General features: G+C 50.1%; 1 long non-coding RNA gene across 1 annotated transcript; it reads left to right on the top strand.

The window, feature by feature from the left end:
- The first annotated feature begins 274 nt into the window (after positions 1-274).
- LOC116234570 (uncharacterized) lies at positions 275-5,699 on the top strand. The gene is made up of 3 exons (XR_004168145.2): positions 275-439; positions 2,420-2,573; positions 5,085-5,699. It is a non-coding gene; the product is annotated as an uncharacterized LOC116234570 (long non-coding RNA).
- Positions 5,700-5,968: the final 269 nt, after the last annotated feature.

The raw sequence follows: 5,968 nt of genomic DNA, 5'->3' as shown, positions 1-5,968 counted from the left end.
ACAGGAAAGCAAGAACTCTCCTCACTCTGCTTCAGCCACTTCAAGTGCTCATAAACAGCTCCGGAGCACCGCGTGCAGACGGGAAGTTTAATGGCCAGCACAGTAAAGCTGGATCTGGGCACAAATGCCTGGTCCTGATGTTTTTCAGCTCACGCTATCGCCAGATTTATTTGCTTGTAAACCCTCCCATAGTGTAGACAAGGCTTTTTTTTGCGAGCACATAAAGCAGAATCCATAACAACCCAACGCATCGCGGTGCCGGAGCTATCCCACACCTCCACCCCAGCCCCACAGGGCTCAGCCAGGTGACTAATTAACTCCTGAGCGCTGCTGCAATTGCACAGCAGACTGCTTTGGATGTGATTAATGTGGGGTTTATGCAAGGTGAAGCCACGCACAGCCCTGCTTGCTGCCCCCCATCCACCCCGCTCTGTTAGAGGTGAGTGCACCCGAATTTCTCCAACCAGCCATCTGTGAATGAGGCAGACGAGGAAACATCTGCACTGAGCAGCGGATGGAGAGCTGCCCATCTGCAGCCCGTGCTTCCATTCGAGCTAATTGTACCCAAATATCTGCAGAGCCATTTTGCAAAGTTTGCAAAGGGGAAGATCCTTGATTCTTCGCAAACACGGCGCTCTTTAGTTCCGATTAACATCGCGATCCTCGCTGCCAAAAGAGCCCATTCATTTCAGTGAGCAAACAAAAGAGGGGAGCAAGAAGGACTCCGGGCTGATAGCCTGCAAACAATGTTTTCCGTTTGCTAGATCTTTCCAGCGTAGAATGGCATTAAAAAGGGGTCGAAAAAAAAAATGGAGCATTTTTCAAAACTTCGCTTCTCAATTTATTGCATGGCGTCCTGCAGCAAACAGCAAAATGAAATAGGTCCTTGTTATCTTTCCCCCCAAAAAGGAGACAAGCTCTACAGGAGAAATAGATAATTTCTATCTGTTTTTTTTATATGCTTCATAAAATGCATTGTGCAGGCATGTAAAATATATGTGGCCTGTGTAAATATGTTTAGAGGTGTAATTTTAAAAACGGGCTGCTGGAATGGTTGGGGAAAGGCAGCACAGTGCACAGCAGTGGCATCGCCTGGGGATGGTGCTTGGCCAAGGGCTGCTCATTGCTCCTTATTCCCAGTGCCAAACGTTGGCACGTGGGGAAGATGCTCCTGATAACCCACCTCGGTCCCCTCCTGCATCCTGTATGGACCCCTCCCGCTCCAACTCGATGCCCCCAGAACCATCTGCCCTGTGACACCCCCAGGGGAGCATCACATCTTGTTCTAAATTACAATATGCGAATGGCCAAGTGGAAGAAAAAGTCTTTTCTGAGCCAAAGTCGAACAGAGAAAATATTGCGCTATGCGAAAGAGATAAGGAGAAGAGCTGTTTATTCCCTCGGTGGCACGAGGCCTGCCTTTGAAGCAGATAAATCTTTGCTGGTAATACAGTACTTAAACCAGAACTGACACCTTTTTATATCAATTGCTGAGAATTGCCTTTGTGAGGCTCTGATGTAAAGGCTGCTGGGGCCGCTCCTTGCATACCAATGCCTCTCCACCTGTTGGCCCACCCTCCTGCTCTGCATGGGAAGGGTGTGGGGATGCTGTGCCCTCTGTCCAGAGGATGCTGCAGCATCTCCAGCTCTTGGAACCAGCACGATTCCAAAAAATCCCCAGCTAATATTGCCTTTCATCTCTTCTTCTGCCTCAAAAACGCCCGCTGGGTTTCCAACCTTGGTGCTGATGCAAGCTTTTGTGCGAGGGCAACGGAGGAGCAATGGAGCCTGCGTTGATACGAGCTGATTTCGTGTCCCTGCAAGCTCCAAGCTCAGCCTCAATGAACCAACCTCCAGCAATCCCCAAGCAGTGCAGAGCTGTCACCGTTGGAGATGCAGAACTGTCACCTTTGGGGATGCTGTCACCGTGTCCCCGTGGGGCTGCTGGCTCCATTCTCCTCATGTAGCATTGACACAAAGCATCGTACAGCAGGGACACGTTTAATTTAGGTGATTATTCCATTATACGGCACACTTCTAAGTGCTACAGGCTCCTGAGAGAACAAAAAAAAAAAAAAAAAAAAAAGGAAAAAAAACCACAAAACCAAACACAAAAATCCCCTCCAAAATCACATAATGGCTGAGAAACGCTGTAACAAGCAGCAATCCACTGCATAATGAATAGTGCAATTAAAAGTACTTGAAGTGGTGAGATACCTGATTTTATTCAGATCACAGTTTTTTTGTGAGGTGGATGGGGATGATACGGGACTTTGGAAGACTGATCCCTGCTGCATGGGCTGGGGAAAAAGAAGGAAAAAAGAAAGATTTTGGAGAAGAGATTGTTATTTTATTGTATTTTTGTTTCTAAAGCAGAGCTGAACTTTCTCCATCTCCAGTTTCCTTTCGCTCCCTACAGAAAGATGGGGGGATGGCCTCCCCAGCCCCTCCACCTATGGGTGCACTCCAGATGTGTGTGCTGTGCCACATCTGCATGGAGTCGGACCAGGCAGCCCACACACACCCTGGGGAGCCCACGGAGTTTTCCACCAAGGGAAGGACCAACCCAACAGGTGATGCTCTGTTAATAAATGGCGGAACTTCTGCTGGAGAGCAGCTCACTGCAATCGTGCTGTTATCACAGACATCTTCCTTGTAACCCTTATGGACTCTGCCCACCCACGGGTGGGAAGCAGGGATGATAATTAAGGCTTTGTAAACCCATCTCTGCTCTCTTTTCACACAACAGAGAGTGGAGAATTCCTGAATGCTACGAGCACCAGGGGAAGAAAAGCCATTGTCAGGATGCAGAACTCCATGTGTTTTATTGATTTTCCTCCCCTCAACCGAAGCTGCATTGCTGCATGCTCTCTGCCAGCCCCGGTTGTGTTAACCAGCACTGCTCTGCTGCTCTGCTCTCCCCTTTGGTGTGTGGCAAGGGGATGGAGAGCTCTTGGACCAGGTGGAGAAGCGGTTGCAAAGTGTCTGCTGGGCACCCCAGTGCTCCCTTGGGAGCTTCGTGCTGCATCCCGTTGTTTTGCAAGCCAGGAAAGCCAAGATTGCTGAAAAGCACAGCTCCCTCGGTGAGCACAGAGCTGGCGAGTTGACTCTTTGCCTTGCAGCTTTCCCGGGAAAAGACAGCATCAGAAAAATCACATTTGATTATCCCAGCTAATATTTTCCCACTCTCCGTTAATTACGGTGATTAGAGCGAATTGCTGCTGATTTGAATCAGATTTATGAACGGGTGCATCGCGGGATGCTGGCACCCAAAAGCTCAGCATGGGGCACAGTGCCCAAGGGTGGAGATTTTCTGCCTCTTTCCCCTTTGGCTTTGGGCAGATCCCTCCCCCTGAGGCTCTCCCCATGGCGCACTCCTCCAGCACCCATTTTGGGGCTGTTGGAAGATGGAACCACAATGGTGTCATCAGCAGGGACACAGGCTGCACAATGCCACATAAAGCTGCTATCATCCCTTTGCAGAAGGAGGGAGGGATGGGAGCCCGGGGAGACACAAGGAGAGGAAGAAAGATCGAACAGGTAGTAAATTTTCAGAATTGCCCCCAAAAAGCATATCTGCTAAGTAAATCCGATAGAGTGGGCTGTCTGTCTACATGTAATGTAGTCCTTATTAATAATGTAGCCATGATAGAGCCTTTTATTGATCTTCAATATATAAATCTAACCTCTCTATGAATAAAAAATGCAATAAGATCTTGGAAATAGACTAAATAATAGCCTACGAACCCTAAATGACAGGGATAAATGGCAGCACTGTGGAAATGGCTAATGGATGGCAGCTGGGATTCCAGTAGAGATACCATATCAGGACATAGACTGGGTCCCCATGATAAGCTGAGCCTTGCTGGGGTTCTGCAGGGCCCGAAGCTCCCAGCATTGCTTTCAGCTGAGGATGCTGGAAGGGCTCCTGTGCTGTTTGAGCTCTCCACCCTTTGCATTGAGCTCACCAAAGTGCCAACCAAAGCCCTTCAGGTGCTCACAGAGATGCTACAAGCACCGCTTGCACTTTGATGCATGCTCTGCTCTGCCCCATCTGCCTCTGCCCCCCATCTATTTTAATGCCAAACCCAGCCTGAGCTGCTGCACTTCCCCTGGTTTTATGCCAAAGCTGTAAAGGGGCTGAGGCCATACAGTGAGCTTTTCCCATATAGGGATAAATAGCCTTTTCTGTGGGTTTGGGCCCTATACCAGAATTATTCCCCCTCCACGTTGCCCTGAGCATCGGGGATGTTCTCCCACCTGCAGAGCTGGGACTGCAGGCTCTGGCTGTGCTCAGGGAATGGCTAACAGATCCACCCGGGTAACGCACAGCGTGATTATGTTCACATGTCACACAGAAACTTTTTCACAGCTCTCGCTTTTACTCCGTGAAATAACCCCTTTTAGTGTTTAACTTTGCTCAAGAAAGAATTATATCCCCAGAAACACTGCCTGTGCAACTTTCTTAATAGCAGCTGTCAGCATGGTCAGGCATCCTTTGCAGCGGAGACGGGAGATGCAATAATAACAACATCAATAATATCTCCCTCTGACAGAGTGCTTTCTTTGTCAGTGCATTGCAAAATATTTTACCAGACGGTCCCATTTGCGGGATGGAAAGAGCCACGCTTGGCTCTGGCAGCGGAAGGAGATGTGGATGGGGGAGGAACCACGTCCCCAAGGGGTGGTGGGGCCAAGCAGATCGGTGCCAGGCTCTAACATCAACACATCTGACTTAGCATCCAGCCCACAGCTCCTGGGCAAGGTGACGGGGTGAGGAAAGCACCCAATCTTCCTCTTTCCCCTCCCCAAACATTGGTGCACCGGAGCAATGAGGACGGGGAACTGGAGAATATTTATCAGCTCTTTGCAAAGTAAGTTAATCTCGCTGCACAGTGCTTATTGCTGGGGTTATAAAGCCACTCGCATGGCTGCTATTAAATCTAGTCATTAGCAGCATTGGGTGGCAGCCACATCTGAGCCCACTGAGCACTTCATAATGGGAAAGTCCAGAAATTGCCCAAAGCGTGGCAGAATTTTTTGCTACAATGGTTTTTGTCCGCTGCTTTTTGTCTCCTTTGCAGGGTGTGAAGCTGTCCCAGCAGGATCTGGCTGTGCTTCCACACCAGATGATGGATCCTGTTGCACAGCGTCTGCTGCGGAGCACGTTGGGATCCATTGGGATGGAGTGTGGAACATAAACGTGACGGATGATTATGGCCAATGCATTTGGGTCTACTCATGGTGGGACGGATGTGCGTGCACGATTGCCAGCAAGCAGCAAGAACACCTCCCTGAAGCCTTATGGGCTGCAGAGCCCTTTGGATGGTGATACTGCAGTGCTTGAAGTGGGCACTGCTCCATGCAAACGGCCCTGGGCAGGACAGAAGCAGCTCCAGCAGTTGCTATAGCAGCACAGGTGAAGGGCAGGGATGCTTCGAGTGCTGAGCCCTGAGGATGCTGCAAGACACGGAGCTGCTTGGCACCTCCAAGAGCATCCCTGCAGCCAACACGGAGTGCTGCCTTCCAAGCTCTTCCAAGCTGCCTGTGATGCATCATACCCCTACCCCTAAAACACTGCATCCTGGGGCAGAGCAGCAAGGCTCATCCCCCCCAGGCGGCTCTCCCTGCTGCGATCCATAGCGTTGGCTCATGGCACACGGTGACAGCTCATTTCACAGGACGGGCTGACTTCACAATTGTTTGCTCAAGGGGAAACCTGATCCAAAACAACAGGCTGTTCTTTTGGAGAGCAAACCCGTGCATTCTAATTCCCATTTGTGCCTCGCTTACTGTGTCTTTTTCCACCCCCTGTGTCCCTTATTTCCATTTTCCAGCCCTTGCATTTGCGGTGCTATCGCTCACACCCAACACTGAGCCTGGGAGATGGAGGGACCCACCACAAATTGGGGATATCCCACAGCACTGCGTCCCTCCCATGGGTGCCATCCACCTGCTTCAAGCACAA

Source organism: Phasianus colchicus, chromosome 27, assembly GCF_987193195.1.
Source record: "Phasianus colchicus chromosome 27, bPhaCol1.hap1.1, whole genome shotgun sequence".
Classification (NCBI taxonomy): Eukaryota; Metazoa; Chordata; class Aves; order Galliformes; family Phasianidae; genus Phasianus; species Phasianus colchicus.
The sequence above is the reverse complement of the archived record's forward strand: the minus strand, read 5'-3'. Positions and strand labels throughout refer to the sequence as shown.